The sequence below is a fragment of the Thalassophryne amazonica genome, chromosome 18 (assembly GCF_902500255.1).
Source record: "Thalassophryne amazonica chromosome 18, fThaAma1.1, whole genome shotgun sequence".
In the NCBI taxonomy this organism is placed as follows: domain Eukaryota; kingdom Metazoa; phylum Chordata; class Actinopteri; order Batrachoidiformes; family Batrachoididae; genus Thalassophryne; species Thalassophryne amazonica.
Genome location: NC_047120.1, coordinates 13,051,963 through 13,070,865, shown reverse-complemented (window position 1 = coordinate 13,070,865; position 18,903 = coordinate 13,051,963). Strand labels below are relative to the sequence as shown.

Here is an 18,903-nt window from a genome sequence, read left to right as displayed (position 1 = left end):
GACATTTTATTTCAGTCTAAACACTAGGGCTGCAACTAACGATTATTTTACTAATCAGTTCATCTGTCGATTATTTTTTCGATTAATCGTTTTTTTGTTTTTTTACTTACATGTGAGTTTTGCCATTATTTCTTTGAGTTATTAAAAGGCCTTTATCACGCAACATCAACGTTTGACCTTGTAACAAAGTTGTGTTATATTCTCGTCAAAAACATACATGGAATAGTATTTTGTACATACATACATCACCGACACACCACAAAAAGATTTCTATCAGGTTTCACGCGCTTATGAGCATTTTTAGATGCCTACAGCAACTATCTCAACCACTGACAACATATTACAGCAAGAGTCCACGAAACTTTTAAAGGCCTGACTAAAGTGTAATATGCGATCTTTAAAAACATATTTTCATGAAGAAAGACACAAATGTGCAGTTTACTGCATTTTATTTTTTTCTTGTGTAAAAACACAGCTTAGATGTGGTTTGACCGAAACAAATTGTCATTAAACTTAAATAAAACAGGGATGAAGTGGATGTTTAAGAGTCACTAGGTGTTCACAGGAAACAGTTATTTCTAAATTAATGTTCATTGTTAGTTGGTCTTTTCTGTTTTGTTTTATCAGATTCTTTTTGTCCGTTTCTCTAAAACTATTGTGGCATTATTAGTTATAATTATTGTTGTTTCTATTATTATTATTGTTGATGTATAGGGATGGGTATTGATAAGGTTTTATCGATATCGATGCCATTATCGATTCTGCTTATCGATCCGATTTCTTATTGAGTCCCTTACCGATACCTCGTGAATTTTGTACTAAAAGTAGGCTTTACAGGTTTTCTATGTATTTCCTTGAGTCTTAAAGTAAACAAATATGAAATTAGTCACTGTATCCTTGATCTCTGGACATAAATAAAAATAAACAAAACTGTGTTTCACAGACAATTCGATCGTTCTATCTTGACTTGTCAGAGAGCCGCGCAACGTTTGGAGCTGTGTGAACAGAACGGAGGATGATTCTCGCTTCTTTCTCACAACAAGACAGGAGTCCCAGTTAGTAACTTTAATCCGCATAAAAGTGAATCACAACTCATATTCAGGGATGAAAGTGGTGAAAAACAAAAAAAGCTGAAACCCAAAATTACCCCCCAACACCACCTGCACGGAAATGTTTCAATTCTAGAAGCTCTGAAATGCAATCTGGGACTATTCCAGACAATAAACGAGTGAGTGCTGAATCCATTTAGGTGAGAAAAAAAAAAAAAAAATACAACTTTCCTTATTCAAATTCATTCCAGTAGTATTCTGCTCTTACTAGGATGCAGCAGTTTTCTAGTTTGGCAGATAGTTCTGAAGGAAATCACTGAAGAAATTAAACTGAAAATACGGTTTGACCGAAACAAACCATCATTAAACTTAAATAAGACAGGGATGAAGTGGAGGTGTAAGAGACACTCGGTGTTCACAGGAAACATTTATTTCTGTATGTATTTATTTATTTATGTTAGTTGATATTATATATTTTCTGTTGTGTTTCTATTCAGGTTCTTTTTGTCTCTTTCTCTAAAATTGTATATAATAATCATTAGATTATTAATATATAAGCAAAAATAAATTTAAGGAATATTACAATTTGAAAACAAATGCACCCGAACGTGATGACGGCTGCAATTGCTAAATGCTAACTTTTAACAATGACAATGCCATAGACATGCTAACGCGTTAGCATCGCTCCCGTTTTTAAGTTATAAAATGCATCTATCAACTGTTTCAGAAGACCATAACAGGTCGGTTTAACATAGAAAAGGTAAATAATACTCTCAGACGTATGCTCTTTAGGGTTTTAGTGGGGGAAAATTAAGCGAAAGAAAGAAATAAATGAAGCAATCGACCGAAGCATTGCTTCAATCTGCGAACCACGCTTCGATTGCTTCAAGGTTCAAAGCAAAGCCGCGCTGCAGAAAAGTTGATTAAGGACCCGCTGCAGGGTCTGTAATCAATGTAGAGAAATTATTTTCCTGACAAACACCCACCAAAACAACGGCCACTCTCAAGGACCGATAACAGAATCGTTAAGCACAAAGCTTATTGATGTCGGTGGATAGAATCATTTCTTAACGATACCTGAAAGGAACGGGTTCTCGATACCCATCCCTATTGATATACGAGGTCTGTCAATAAAGTAACGGTACTTTTTATTTTTTCAAAAACTATATGGATTTCATTCATATGTTTTTACGTCAGACATGTTTGAACCCTCGTGCACATGCGTGAGTTTTTCCACGCCTGTCGGTGACGTCATTTGCCTGTGAGCACGCCTTGGGAAGGAGTGGTCCCGCCCCCTCGTCAGATTTTCATTGTCTGGAAATGGTGGAATGAAAAGGACTTTTTTTCCCCATCAGAATTTTTTCAGAAGCTGTTAGAAACTGACACCTGGAAACCATTCTAAAAATTTATCTGGCTTTCGGTGAAAATTTTACGGGCTTCACAGAGAATAAGGACTGTTACTACAGCTTTAAGGACCCCTTTAAGGATGCTTGGCGCGCCGCGCTCCGAGCTGCGACGACGCGGCACAAGCCACCGGACCATTTCTAAACGGATGGCTCTGTGGATATGAGACTGTCGTGTGCTCTTTCTCTGGTTATCACAAGAGCTGGACATCAGTCATTTTCCAGCAGATTTCACTTTTAACAAGAGATTTTGTCATGGAAAGCCGCGCGGAGGCTTCGCGTGTAAAGACCAATTCGCTTTGGAAGCGAGACAACAGAACACCTCCGTTTCGGCATGTCAGAGGACAAGTTTGGACATGCCCAGCTCTCCGCAATTTCACTGATACTTACTGGACTGGTAAGGGTTGAAAGCCGAGATAGACATGTCCAAACTTGTCCTCTGACACGCCGAAACGGAGGTCTTCCTTTGTCTCGCTTCCAAAGCGAATCAGTCTTTACGCGCAAAGCCTCCGCGCGGCTTTCCATGACAAAATCTCTTGTTAAAAGTGAAATCTGCCGGAAAATGGCTGATGTCCAGCTCTTGTGATAACCAGAGAAAGAGCACACGACGGTCTCGTATCCACAGAGCCATCGGTTTAGAAATGGTCCGGTGGCTTGTGCCGCGTCGTCGCAGCTCGGAGCGCGGCGCACCGAGCGTCCTTAAAGCTGTAGTAACAGACCTTATTCTCTGTGAAGCCCGTAAAATTTTCACTGAAAGCCAGATAAATTTTTCAAATGGTTTACAGGTGCCAGTCTTTAGCAGCTTCTGAAAAAAATTCTGATGGAAAAAAAAGTCCTTTTCATTCTGCCATTTTCTGACAATGAAAATCCGACGAGGGGGCGGGACCACTCCTTCCCAAGGCGTGCTCACAGGCAAATGACGTCACCGACAGGCGTGGAAAAACTCACGCATGCGCACGAGGGTTGAAGCATGTCTGACGTAAAAACATATGAATGAAATCCATATAGTTTTTGAAAAAAATAAAAAGGACGTTACTTTATTGACAGACCTCATAAATAAAAAAAATGAATAAAATATTACAATTTGTAATACATTAGACTCTTTTACGACAACAAACGCTGAGCCATGAATTATTATACAGAAAACAAATGTGTTGACAGCTGCAACAGCTTAATCCTAACTTTAAAATTGAAAACACCATAGACATGCTAACACGTTAGCATCGGTCCAGTTTTTAAGTTATAAAATACATCAACTGTTTCAAAAGACCGTAACAGGTCAGATTAACATAAAAAGGTAAATATTACTCACAAACATATGCTCTTTGGGGTTTCAGTGGGGAAAAATTAAGATTAAGCAAAATAAAACACTGAATCAACAAAGCACCAGATTGAAGCACTGCTTCGATCTGCGAATCACTGCTTTGATTGGTTCAAGTTTCAAAGCAAAGCCGTGCTGCAGAAACGGTTGATTTATATGGAAGAAACAAAACATTTGCAGTAAAACAAAGTTATTTAACAACTAACTAATGACTAAATTAGTTGACAACTATTTTAATAATCGATTAAATTGATTAGTTGTTTCAGCACTACTAAACACCTCGTTCTGTGAGATCCCGTTTGGGATGTGTGTGTGTGTGTGTGTGTGTGTGTGTGTGTGTGTGTGTGTGTGTGTGTGTGTGTGTGTGTGTGTGTGTGTGTGTGTGTGTGTGTCAGCATGCGGGCTTGGACTAAACCATTGTACAACTGTGCAGGGGTGGGAAGGGCCCTCAGAGATCTTTCAACATTATTGTTAGAGCAGAATTATGTTTTGCAACATTTATACATTCATTCTACTTATATTCTTTTACAACATGAATTGTATGGACATTAATAACATGCAACACAAAAATGTATTTAATGCCAGTTTTTTGTCCCCCCCATGCTCTGGGCCCTGGGTACATAGTAGCCTTTACCCCCAAGTCCGACGCCCCTGACTCTGAATAATTTACTGTTAAATTTCACTATCTTTTATTTGGCTAAAAATTACTCACACCACGGAAAGCACCTTTTTGTAATTGCACTCAAATCTCGTAATGGAAATTACAGTGACAATAAAGGCGATTCTGATTCTTCTGTTTATTATTATTATTATTATTATATAAATAAAAATAAATAAATTACAATTTGTAATACATTTGACTCTTTTACGACAACAAACACTAAGCCATTAATTATTTATTATACAGAAAACATGCACACAAACTGTGCTGAGATGCGAACAGCTTAATGCTAACTTTAACATTGAAAACGCCATAGACATGCTAATGCATTAGCATCGGTCCTGTTTTTAAGTTATAAAATACATCAACTGTTTTAGAAGAACATAACAGGTCGGTTTAATATAAAAAAGGTAAATATTACTCACAGACATATGCTCTTTAGGGTTTTAGCCAGGGAAAATTAAGATAAGTGACAAACCATCGAAGCAGAGTCGGATCATTGCTTCATTGGTTCAAAGCAAAGTCACGCCCTGCTCTACTTGGGGAGTGTCTGCCAATGTTCCCACGAAGACAGGGAGGCGAAGGACCATGGCTCATGGCAAGCAGTAAACAGAGCAGAGAGGAAGGAAAATTCACACAGTCCCTTCCTCCGCAGTCCACCCTGACACTGCTGCTGCTTTGATTAGCACAGAATGGGATGTTGCTTTGACAGTGAGAGTATCATATTTCGGCCCCAAAACATGCATGACACCACATGTGCACGTGTATGTGTGGTTAAGTTTTCCAAATGACAGAAATCCGTCGTGGTGACGGAGAACTTTAACCCATCCGCTAGTCGCTTTAGAGAAAATAAGAGGGTTCAGAAAGTCGCCAGATTTAGTGAGAAAGTCACTAAGTTGGGAACACTAAATGTAAACACATGCAACGCGAACTCACCTGTGCACAGCCCAGCACCGAACCGTTCAATACAAATACATGCACCGTTACTTGTTGGACGTGGCTTGTTGGACTTTTGTGGCAAACCAACGCGTCCTTATGTCGTGTTCACACCGGGTGCGACCAGACGCCACAAATTTGCATCGGTCGCGTGGCAACGGACGCTCCACCATCACCCGGTGTGTCGCTCTGCTTTCGCTATGAAAATTCGCCCCACTGCGTCATCACATAGGAGGAGCTTCCATTCCGCTCGCCAGCTCCGGTTGTCAGTTAAAATAACATGACGGACCTTGATCACATGGAACGAGTTGTTGTGGAAAACTGACAAACGTCATGAGACGTTCCCAATTCGGGGAGTATCATTATTTGCTGCAGGAGCTGCGTCTGGATGACGGCCGCTTTCAGTGGTCCTTCCGCCTCTGGAGGACCAAGTTTGAGGACCTCCTGTCCCGTTCACACGCTCACATGTAAACAATTAAAAAAAAAAAAAAAAAAAACTCTGCTGCTGCTGGCTCTTCCCCAAAAAACTCTGTCATAATTGTGTTTAGAAACCAGTCACCATTTGCTTTATTATACATCTGTGTAGTTAATAAATAATCTTCGGACGATTCACTCGCATGCGAGAGAAAAACTCCGCTCCCCCTGCTGTGGAGCTGCAGCTTGCTCTTCCCCCAAACTCCGTCATAATTGTGAAATAAAGGACAAAAGGGACATAAGTCCTGCTCACAGGCTGGCTACCAGAGACAGGACATGTTCACATCCAACTCAGTCAAACTCCAGACATCTCCACGTCACTACATATTCAGTCCCTGACTAGTCATCGCGGCACGACAAGACGAAAAAGTTCAGATTTTTCAACTTGGGGAGGAGGGCAACGTGACGTGGCACGACGCAATATCGCGCCACAAACGTGCCAATCCCTTAAAATCGCTTCACTCGCGTCCATCGCGTTGCGGTGTGTGGCTTGGCTCCACAACGCCATAGGGATTACATGGCAACCTCTCGCCACCGTCGCTCACGTGGCGTTTGGTGTGAACGCAGCATAAAGTTGACGAGGTTCAAATGCACATGCTGGCGAAGGGAGTGCGTTTCAGGGCAGGGGAGCTGAATTCGGCACACGCCGGTTGTTGGGTTACCTGAGTGAGCTGATGCCTGACCAATTAACAGTCTGGGCGCCTGATGCGTGTCGGTCACGTGATTTCTGGAAAACACGAGCTTCGAATCAGGGCTTCAGTCACTGCAGGACTCGACACGTGGTTCAGAGTTTCGACACAGTTCACAGCCTGCGCACACGGTACAAGTTTAAGCGTTTTAACTCTGAGTCAACATTACGCCGTTTTCTTCACAAATGAACGTGTTTGTTGGAGTAATTTGCCGTCACACGAACAACCGGAGGAAAAAAAGCAACAAATACTCCAGTAAAGTTAGAAAGATATTCACAATTCTAAGTTCACTGCTCAATAAATCTTAAGAGAGACGTTGTACAAAACCAAACCAACATTTTAACACATTAACGTCATCCACAGCTTTAAAACATTTACCTGATCACTGGCGGCCAACAGCAGAGACAAAAAGACGCAGACGACCGTCCAAAAGACAAAAGTCCACCAGATGTGTTCAGACTCAGCATTAGCAGCAGTTAGCTGCTGTTTCAACAACCTTCTCAGCTCTTCAACCTTTTCACACTAACTTCACCTTTTATTCTTCTTGCGATTTACTGTCGACCTTTGTGCTTCTGGAGCTTTTCGAAAAACATTTGAGGATCAGAGTGAAGTTTGATCTGTTCAGAGAAGTTTCCAGCGTCTCCAGCTAACTAGCTTTAGCTTTCGGCGCTGAGAGTAAAGTTCTTCTTCATTGCATTATACGAACTTATGTTGCATTACCGCCACCTACTGGACCTGGAGAGCAGAGACGAGTAAAAGAGGGGAAAAACTATATTCTCTCCATAATTCCTGCAATTCAAAGATGTTGAACTGTTGGGTTCGTCAGTGTGCTCTTCACGCTACCGTCATTGTCAGAGTACAGCAGATAATCAATAATTAACTGTGACTTGTCATGGATGTTACCATCTTCAAACATGGCACCAAATATTAGATCACAGTAACAATGAGGATGTGTTAAAGTTGGAAAGTGTCACAGAGGGGATGAAAATTAAAGGTCAAACTGATGAGGCTGATCTTAAATATGAAGTGTGAGTCCAGAGCAGGAACACAGAACCAGATAAAAGAGAAAATGTCTCACTTGGACATACAGATTTACCAGGACCTACAGAGCCAGCAGGTCCACATTAACATTCACTGATCACTATTCAGGAGCTACGTTTGTGTATTTTCTGAAAGCTGAGAGTGACACAGTTAAAGCTACAGAGAAGTTCATTGCTGATGGAGCATCTGATGGAAAAATCAAGTGCATCAGTTCAGATAACAGCACAGAGTTTACATCTCCAGAGTTTCAGTCACTGCTTTGTCAAAACACCATTCAGCATGAGACCTCAGCTCCTTATTGTCCCCATCAAAATGGGACAGAGAAGAAGTCTGACCTTTCAAGGATGAGAACATTTGGGTTGGAGTGTTGTGTCCACAAACAGAACAAGAAAAATCTGGACTCACAATGTGAAAAAGGGGGTGTTGTGAGTTATGACAAAAACAGCTCTTCATATCTTGTCTCAACTCAAAAACTTGAACTCAAAAAAGGATGGTGAAGTTCATCACCAAATGTGTAAATGAGTGTCAGACTCAGACAGATCAGGGCCTGTACTACGAAGCGGGGTTACTGGCTTATCAGGGTAACTTCGGGAGTAAGTTGATGACGTGTGGAGTAACTTCCCGTTAACCCGTACTACGAAAGGTGGATAGGTTTTGATCGAGGTATGCTGCCATGGCAATTTACGCTGTGTGCCAAACCTGCTCCGAGCAGGTTACGTTCTAGGTTAGCTTGAGGTTTTCGCTTAACCACTCCCTTTATAAGTACCGCCCATCAACCTTCAATCACTCCGAAGACAATGCCGGCCTACCTGGATGATCCGTTTGATATTGGGGCACAAATTGTGAGGGGCTCTCTTCGCAGGGCGAGGGCTTTTAAAGACCGCCAGAATCTGCTGACATACCCGGACGATATTCTCCATGAAAGATATAGATTCTCAGCCGAGGGAATTCGTTATCTTTGTCAGCTGATCGGGCCAGACGTCTGTAACATCACCCATCGTAGCAATGCCCTGACGATCGAGCAGATAATGTGCCTTGCACTTAGGTATTTTGCCAGTGGACAATTTATGTATTCCATCGGTGATGCTGAACATCTGAGCAAGAATACTGTATGTCGTATGATTCGCAATGTGGAACTTGCTCTATCTAAACTGTTGGATGCATTTGTTGTTTTCCCTGGCCATTTATCCACAATGCAAATCAAAGAAGGGTTTTATGCAATCGCGGGTAATTACTAATATCAAAATAGGTCTAATGCATGTCCATTAATTAGGCGAAGTGGGGCTTATCAATAACAATTTCTCCTAGGTTTCCCAAGAGTAATAGGAGCCATTGATTGCACGCAAATCCCAATCAGTGCACCCCTGGGAGAGCAGGAGGGCGATTATGTCAATCGCTAATCTTTTCACAGTATCAATGTGCAGTTATAGCCGTTCTGTTCGGCCTATTTCATATACCCATTATCATGTAGTCCACTCTAAGCTCACCTTCTTTTCACTTATTTCAGCCACATAAGGGTTGCTTTGGTTTGGGTGATTTTTCTAAATATTCTAATATACAATTACTATAATTACATATTTCACATTCTTTTTCTCCCCACATGGGGCTGTCCTGTTGGATAACCTTCATGCCAAAGTGATATATATGTAACTATGTTAACAGAATGACCATTAATGGCTTTAAATCCTTAGATGGGTAGCCTATTTAGGAAACATTAAATTAACCTAACATCTATTAGTAGGCCTATGCCCACTTCTGAATCGTGTTGCATCTGGGCGTAATTAATGAAAGGTCATTATTTTACACATATCAGACATTCCACAGGTTAATCATCTGTAACAGATTTGGAGAACAATTGAATTGTATGGACGCATTTACCCGATCAGCAATACAATGCCAACAAGCCTGTCTTGCTTTATTGGCAGACGATGTGTTCGATTTCCCCCTTAACGTTAATTTAAATTCCTCGTAGCTCCGCATAATAATCGTGCATTCTTCTTCGGTAAGTAAGGTGACCGCGTCATCATTGAAAAATGGTGACGTCCTTTTATGTGAACGCGCACAAACTCCAATTAGGTTAACACAGGTTCAACAAATCAACATCTTAATCAGCGTCGTTGTACCGATTAACACCACTTGAGAACACCAGGTTTTGTCAACCCCGGTTTAAGAAGTTAACCCTGGGTTACATCTGAGTAAGTTAACCCCGCTTCGTAATACAGGCTCCTGGACATGAGAGAAAAGATTCTTTACAAGGAGACGACTGAAAGCCACCAACCAAAAACTGACATCATCAAACCAATCAGACAGGAGCCTAAAGCAGAGATTAGTGACACGGATACAACTACAGGGGAGGGTGAGAGTCCACACAATCCATGTTATCCAAGAAGGGAGAGGAGAAGTTATATCTGATATACACTGAACTCTGAAGGAGGCATGAAGTCATCAAATTCACATTTGTGTTTCACAGCTCTGAAGGAGGAAATCAGTTCTCTGACAGTGAGTCCACGGACTTCATCCTGATACCTGATATCAGTCAGGGTGCTGTTATTTAGTCTGTAGATGTCTGTGTGTCCTTCCAGGGAGATGCCTCCACAGACCATCACTGACCCACCAAACCGGTCGTGCTGAGTGATGTTGCAGGCAGCATAACGTTCTCCACGGCTTCTCCAGACTCTTTCACGTCTGTCACATGTGCTCAGGTTGAACCTGCTCTCATCTGTGAAACACACAGTGGTGGACCAACCAGTTCTGGTGTTCGATGGAAAATGTCAGTCGAGCTCCACGGTGCCGGTCAGTGAGCACAGGGTCCACTACAGGACGTCAGGCCCTCAGGCCCCCTCATGAAGTCTGTTTCTGATGGTTTGGTCAGAGACAGTCACACCAGTGGCCTGCTGGAGGTCATTTTGTAGGACTCTGACAGTGCTCATCCTGTTCCTCCTGCACAAAGGAGCAGATACTGGTCCTGCTGAGGACATTCTGTGGCCCTGTCCAGCTGTCCTACAGTAACTGTCTGTCTCCTGGAATCTCCTCCGTGCTCTACAGACTGCTGGGAGACACAGCAAACCTTCTGGCAAAGGCACATATTGATGTACGTGTTGGGTCCACACCATGGTACTAGTGGTGACACTGACCAGAACCAAATGCAGAACTCAAGAAAAACCAGTCAGAAGATATGAGGGGAAAAATGTCAGTGTCCTCCACCTGTAAAACCATTACTGTTTTACATAATAAGAAAATAGTTGCATAACCATTGAGTTATCATCATCATCATCATCATTTATGCTGAAATCCTTAATGTAGTGTTTTGTATATTTGTGAATATTCAAGAAAATTATACATGTATAGGAGAAAATTATGTTGTAGTTCACTATTGTGTCCACCTGAGGGCAGTGAATCATGATTTCCTTTAAACTGAGCAGTTGTATTTGTTGTGTATGGTAATAGTCTTATAGATTTATATTACATATTTTAAAATCTGTTATGTCTGCATTATTCTGACTGAAATTCATGACGTTGTAGTTCAGCATTATATCCACTTGAGGGCAGAAAACACTGATTTTCGATTCAATTCCTCAGAATTCAATTGGTGAAACATTTTTTTATTGTAAACAGTTTTAAATAATCTCTGCAGTAATGTCTACATTATTCATTCAATGTGGTGTTTTGTATATTTGTGAATATTCAATGAAAAATCTATCTGTCTGCTGTGCTACATTGTTTTGTCTCTTCCAGAGAGTGATGGAGCTGGAGGCAGACGTCACGGGTCATGAACTGATTTTTGTGGATGAAGCAGGTTTCAACCTTACAAAAACAAGGAGACGTGGCAGGAACATTATTGGACACAGTGACATCATCAATGTCCCAGCAGGACAACATGGGGGTAATATAACTATGTGTGCAGCGAGAAGACAATATGATAACGTTTGCCATCATTCAACCCTGGACCCGAACAACACAGCAGCACACATTCTAACACTCCTGGACACCCTGCATCACACACACACTAACTACCAGAGACCAGAGCAGACCAGCTCCCTCATCATTTGAGACAAGCTTAGTTTCAGTGGGGCTGCTTTGGTCTGCAGCTGGTTTACAGACCACCCACTCTTCACCGTACTCAGCCTCCTCCTGTATTCTCCATCCTTGAATCTGATCTGTCTGGTGCTGGAAGGTGTGTGACCGTCAGCCCCATCAATGCATGACCCTTTCACAGGCAACGGAGGAAACATGTGGGGACACTGACCGGGGTCACACCAGGCCTGGATACGGGACTCCAGGAGATATTTTGCCCAGTGTCTCGCACCAGAAGACATTCCATGCGATGTTGACGAAATCTTGTGGCTGGACTCAGAGAGAAGACAAGATGCAGACGAATTTTTTTCTGATATTTTTGAAACTTCTAAGGTTGTTTTCTTGAATTTTCACTTTATTGTTTTGGGGAAAAAAGTTGGTTTTGATGTGTGGAAATTAACATCCATATTTGACATTTGAATCATTGTGTGTATTTGTGTTTACAGAACTACATGTATGACCTCAAACTGACCTCATGCAGAGAAAGCTTTCGACCATCAGTGTGTAGTTGGTGCATCGTGTGCTTAGTAATATGATAGTAGTAAGTCCCTTCGGCTGCTCCCTTGTTTGCACTCGGGGTTGCCACAGCAAATCCAAGATGGATCTGCATGTTGAATTGGCACAGGTTTTACACCGGATGCCCTTCCTGATGCAACTCCACATTACATGGAGAAATGTGGCAGGGGTGGGATTTGAACCCGGAGCCTTCTGAACTGAAACCAAGCGCATTAACCACTTGGCCACCACCCCTGCTTAGTAATATTATGATTTGTGTTAACTGGAACAAAATAACATGTTTGAAGAGTTTAGTAAGATTTGTGTGCTTTTGCAAGAGATACACAATGTTTTACTGATTTGGTGGAAGGTTTTTTTGATTTGTGTGTAGAGTTTATGAAAAATAGTCAGTAGTTACAAAATTGTGCTTAAGTGTGATGGAGGCCAGCAGGAGGCGCTGGATTTTAGCCGACTGGTCAGAGTGTCTGCCTCTCATGCCAAAGATTGTGAGTTAGCGTTGCGAGTGGGAGGAATCAATCACAACAACACAGAGAGAGAGTAGAACTACTATGTAAGCAATCAGAAAAAACAAATCCTGTAAATTCATGCAGTTGTATTTGTAGTGAATGAGAGTACTTATTTCGTATACTTTTAAAATGCACAAATGTCTGCATTATTCTGTCTAAAACTGTTGATGTTCTAGTTCAGCATTATGTTCACTTTAGTGCAGGAAACACTCATGATTTTAGTTTCAATGACTACAAATTCGATTGATGAAACATTTTTTGTTATAAATTGTTATTAATGTGATTATTTTAAACTATCAAAATAATAAAACATTGAATTATTATTTATTCAACTGCACTAACTTCTGCATAATACATGCTTAAATCGTACTTGTGCACAAGTGTCGTGCTCGCTGCTCGGTTTAGTGCTCCATACAGAGGAGACGACAAACTTCACCCCAAAACTCTTAACTTTTTATTGGAGTCTATCAGATTTCAGATCCTGATATGTGAGCAGTCTGCTGTCTGTGGAGCAGGACACTATTTTAACCCCATTATTACTGTCAGTGTGAATGTGCATGTGAAAATCTGTCCACAGGAAGATGTCATGCACCATCCGTGCATGATGGTACCAGCCAGGACCTCTCTGATAACGTGGAGTGTTGGACATCACATATTTCAGCCTGCAGGAAACTATTTTACAAGTGGGTGAGTGCCCTGTTCAGTTTTTGTTGGGAAGGTGTCGTAGCACGGACCCACAACAGGGGGCGCAAATGAACGGACAATAAGTAAGCCAAAAGGTAACAATTTAATGTTGTGATATTACACAACGAAACGTGTCTTAATGTTCACAGTCAATAACACCAGGTGACGTGTGGGCAGGCTCGAAGATAGAAGACGCCCGACGAGAGAGAAGCCGCGTCCCACACGGCCTCCACCACCAACGGCCTGAAGAACACCGGCGCCGCCAAGTCCCGAGTCCCCAGGTGGCCTCTGTCTTCGGCTGTCGACCCTGGTACTGCTGGCAGAAAACAGAAAGATGATGTGTGAGTGTGAGTCCGCACACTCAGTAATTAACAGTCCAGACACCGTTAGGAGGGAGCACCTCCACCTCCAAATCACACACACTCGTGCAGCTCCTGATCAACCACTTATCTGGGACGGGGTGCGAGGTGAAGCCGTCACTGTCACACCAAACGCCAATCCTCCAGACAAGGAAAGCACCAGGAAAACGGCTGCAACAGAAGTTCAGATTACTATTCAATGTATAAGTCAGCAGAGAAAATTACCTTAGTACTGGTAGTCGATTTCTCGGCGGGGAGGTGGAGTTGCAGTCCGGCTTATATGGTGGTGTAGATGAGTGACAGCTGGAGTAATGAGTGACAGCTGTCACCTCCTCTGGGTCTGGCGCCCTCTCGTGCTTGGAGCCCGCACTCCAAGCAGGGCGCCCTCTGGTGGTAGTGGGCCAGCAGTACCTCCTCTTCAGCGGCCCACACAACAGGACCCCCCCCTCAATGGGCGCCTCCTGGCGCCCGACCAGGCTTGTCCGGGTGTCGTCTGTAGAAATCGGCCAGGAGGGCCGGGTCCAGGATGAAGCTCCTTTTCACCCAGGAGCGTTCCTCAGGTCCATACCCCTCCCAGTCCACCAGATATTGGAACCCCCGGCCCTTACGACGGACGTCCAGGAGCCTGCGGACCGTCCAAGCAGGCTCCCCGTCGATGAGCCGGGCAGGAGGCGGCGTAGGGCCAGGTGCACAGAGGGGCGAGGTGTGGTGTGGCTTGATACAGGACACGTGGAAAACAGGGTGGACCCGCAGTGAAGCTGGGAGTCGGATCTTCACTGCGGCCGGGTTGATGATCTTGAGGATGGGGAACGGGCCGATGTATCTGTCCTTTAATTTGGGTGAGTCCACACAGAGGGGGATGTCCTTTGTTGACAGCCACACCTCCTGCCCGGGCTGGTATGTGGGGGCCGGGGAACGTCGGCGGTCCGCATGGGTTTTGGCCCTCGTCCGGGCCTTTAATAGGGCAGAGCGGGCGGTCCGCCACACCCGGCGGCACCTCCTGAGGTGGGCCTGGACCGAGGGCACACCGACCTCTCCCTCCACCAGCGGGAACAATGGGGGCTGGAACCCCAAACATGCCTCAAAAGGGGAGAGGCCGGTAGCAGACGAGATTTGGCTGTTATGGGCATACTCGATCCAGGCCAGATGGTGACTCCAGGCCGCCGGGTGCGCGGAGGTGACGCAGCGAAGGGCTTGTTCCAACTCCTGGTTAGCCCGCTCTGCCTGGCCGTTGGTCTGGGGGTGGTACCCGGACGAGAGACTCACGGTGGCCCCCAGCTCCTTACAGAAACTCTTCCACACCTGTGAAGAGAACTGGGGACCACGATCTGAAACGATGTCCGATGGTATCCCATGCAGCCGCATGACGTGGTGGACCAGGAGGTCTGCCGTCTCCTGGGCCGTCGGGAGCTTCGGGAGGGCCACGAAGTGGGCCGCCTTGGAGAACCGGTCCACTATCGTGAGAATAATGGTGTTGCCCTGGGACGGCGGGAGGCCCGTGATGAAGTCCAGGCCGATGTGAGACCAGGGGCGATGAGGCACTGGCAGGGGTTGGAGGAGTCCCGTTGTCCTCCGATGGTCTGCCTTGCCCCTGGCGCAGATGGTACAGGCCTGGACGTAGTCCCGGACGTCGGTTTCCAGGGACGCCCACCAGAAGCGCTGCTGGACTACTGCCACGGTCCTACGCACTCCGGGATGACAGGAGAGCTTGGACCCGTAACAGAAGTCCAATACGGCAGCTCTGGCCTCTGGTGGGACGTACAGTCTGTTCTTGGGGCCAGTCCCCGGGTCCGGGCTCCTTGTCAGGGCCTCCCGGACGGTCTTCTCCACGTCCCAGGTGAGGGTGGCCACGACAGTGGACTCGGGGATGATGGTCTCGGTGGGGTTCGACAGCCCCGCTTTGGCTTCTTCTTCGTGCACCCGGGACAATGCATCTGGTTTTTGGTTCTTGGTCCCGGGGCGATACGTGATCTGGAAGTCAAAGCGCCCGAAGAACAGAGACCAGCGGGCTTGCCTGGGGTTCAGCCGCTTGGCGGTCCGGATGTACTCCAGGTTCCGATGGTCTGTGAAAACCGTGAAGGGCAACGATGCCCCCTCCAGCAGGTGTCTCCACTCCTCAAGAGCCTCCTTCACCGCAAGAAGTTCCCGATTGCCGACGTCATAGTTCCGTTCAGCTGGGGTCAACCTGCGGGAATAAAAGGCACAAGGATGGAGGACTTTATCAGCCTCCACGCTCTGGGACAGCACGGCTCCTATCCCTGAGTCAGAGGCGTCCACTTCTACTATGTACTGGCGATCAGGATCAGGCTGCACCAGAACTGGCGCAGTCGAGAACCGGCGTTTCAACTCCTGGAACGCGGCTTCGCACCGATCCGACCAGGCGAAGGGGACCTTGGTGGAGGTCAGGGCAGTCAGGGGGCTAACTACCTGACTGTAACCCTTAATGAACCTCCTGTAGAAATTTGCAAAGCCTAGGAACTGTTGTAGTTTCCTGCGGCTTATCGGTTGGGGCCAATCTCTCACCGCCGCAACCTTGGCCGGATCAGGGGCGACGGAGTTGGAGGAGATGATGAACCCCAGGAAGGACAAAGAAGTGCGGTGGAACTTGCACTTCTCGCCCTTCACAAACAGCCGGTTCTCCAACAACCGCTGTAGGACCTGACGTACATGTTGGACATGGGTCTCAGGGTCCGGGGAAAAGATGAGTATATCGTCCAGATACACGAAGACGAACCGATGCAGGAAGTCCCGCAAGACGTCATTTACCAAAGCTTGGAACGTCGCGGGGGCATTAGTGAGGCCGAACGGCATGACCAGGTACTCAAAATGACCTAACGGGGTGTTGAATGCCATCTTCCATTCGTCTCCCTTCCGGACCCGAACCAGGTGGTACGCGTTTCTAAGATCCAATTTTGTGAAAATTTGGGCTCCATGCAGGGGCGTGAACACTGAATCCAGCAGAGGTAACGGGTATCGGTTGCGAACCGTGATCTCGTTCAGCCCTCTGTAATCAATGCATGGACGGAGTCCGCCGTCTTTCTTGCCCACAAAAAAGAAACTAGCACCCATCGGGGAGGTGGAGTTCCGGATCAGCCCGGCAGCTAAGGAGTCCCGGATGTAGGTCTCCATTGATTCGCGTTCCGGACGTGAGAGGTTGTACAACCTACTGGACGGGTATTCAGCGCCCGGGACCAAATCGATGGCACAATCATATGGTCGGTGCGGGGGAAGAGTGAGTGCCAGATCTTTGCTGAAAACGTCAGCAAGATCGTGGTACTCCTTTGGCACCGCCGATAGATTGGGGGGAACTTTGACCTCCTCATTAGCCGTAGTGCCGGGAGGAACCGAGGATCCTAAGCACTCCCGGTGGCAGGTTTCGCTCCACTGCGTCACAACCCCAGACGGCCAATCAATCCGGGGATTGTGCTTCACCATCCATGGAAAGCCCAAAATCACTCGGGAGGTAGAAGGTGTTACATGGAACACTATCTCCTCCCTGTGATTCCCAGACACAACCAAAGTCACTGGTTGTGTCTGATGTGTGATTAATGGAAGCAGGGTGCCATCTAGTGCTCGCACCTGCAATGGTGCCGGCAGAGCCACCAGAGGGAGCCCTACTTCCTTTACCCATCTGCTGTCCAGCAGATTCCCTTCAGACCCTGTGTCTATCAGTGCTGGGGCATGAAGGGTTAAATCCCCACAAAGGATTGTTACTGGGATTCGTGCAGATTTGCGGAGTTTTCCCGCGTGCGTGTTATGACCCACACTTAGCCCAGTTTCTAAGGACGGTCGTTGTAGTTTGACCGTTTTAGGGCAGTCCTTCTGCATGTGCTCGCAAGAGCCGCAGACAAAACACTCCCCGCGGGCCAGCCTCCTTTGTCTGATTTTTGATCTTAATTTGGCCCTGCTCGTGTCCCTAGCCTCCTCAGCAGGGGGAGCCGTAGCCACACGGAGCTCTCTGGCAGTGAAGCGTGGGGACGACGCCACCTTGTCGGAACCGGAAGGGGGAGGGACGGCTCGTGCCCGGTCACGCCCCCCGGCCTGCTCCCGACGATGCTCATTTAAACGGTTGTCTAAATGTATAACCAAATCGATCAGCCCGTCAAATTCCCGCGGTTCCTCCTTGGCCAGTAGGTGCTCCTTAAGGACCGGGGACAGTCCATTTACAAAGGCGGCGCGGAGCGCAACGTTATTCCAGCCGGACCTCGCTGCAGCGATGCAGAAGTCGACTGCATACTCGGCTGCGCTACGGCGCCCCTGTCTCATCGACAGCAGCACGTTCAAAGCGGTCTCGCCTCTGTTGGGATGATCAAACACTTGTTTGAATTCCCGTACGAACCCAGAATAAGACGTTAGGAGCCGTGAATTCTGCTCCCAAAGCGTCGTAGCCCATGTGCGTGCCTTTCCTCGAAGCAAATTAATAACATAAGCCACCCGGCTAGCGTCTGATGCGTACATGACGGGGCGCTGTGAAAAGACGAGCGAACACTGCATGAGGAAATCCGCGCACGTCTCGACACAGCCCCCGTACGGTTCCGGAGGGCTTATGTATGCTTCAGGGGACGGTGGGGGGGTTCGTTGAACGACCAGTGGAACGTCTAATACGGGCCCAGGACCAGCCAGAGGAGTGGCTGCAGCAGCGCCCTGATCGCGCGCTTCCACCCTGGCGGTGAGAGCCTCCACCCTCCGATTAAGGAGGACACTCTGCTCGGTCACAAATACTAACCGGGCCTTGAAGGCGGTTAAGATCTGCTGCAGCTCACTCAACCCACCTCCCGCTGACGCCTGCGCTCCTGGCTCTTCCATTGGCCGTTCAAGCTGGAGTTGACGCCCCTCAGAGTCCATGACGATGGCCGAGAAATCCTGTTGGGAAGGTGTCGTAGCACGGACCCACAACAGGGGGCGCAAATGAACGGACAATAAGTAAGCCAAAAGGTAACAATTTAATGTTGTGATATTACACAACGAAACATGTCTTAATGTTCACAGTCAATAAACACCAGGTGACGTGTGGGCAGGCTCGAAGATAGAAGACGCCCGACGAGAGAGAAGCCGCGTCCCACATGGCCTCCACCACCAACGGCCTGAAGAACACCGGAGCCGCCAAGTCCCGAGTCCCCAGGTGGCCTCTGTCTTCGGCTGTCGACCCTGGTACTGCTGGCAGAAAACAGAAAGATGATGTGTGAGTGC

The 18,903-nt window shown here is 46.2% G+C and overlaps 1 long non-coding RNA gene across 1 annotated transcript in view; it reads left to right on the top strand.

The window, feature by feature from the left end:
• The first annotated feature begins 592 nt into the window (after positions 1 to 592).
• Positions 593 to 18,903, top strand: part of LOC117530342 — a 21,848-nt gene continuing 3,537 nt past the window's right edge. The window contains exons 1-2 of the long non-coding RNA XR_004566331.1: positions 593 to 603; positions 3,078 to 3,085. This is a non-coding gene — a long non-coding RNA (uncharacterized LOC117530342). The remainder of the gene's footprint in view (positions 604 to 3,077; positions 3,086 to 18,903) is intronic.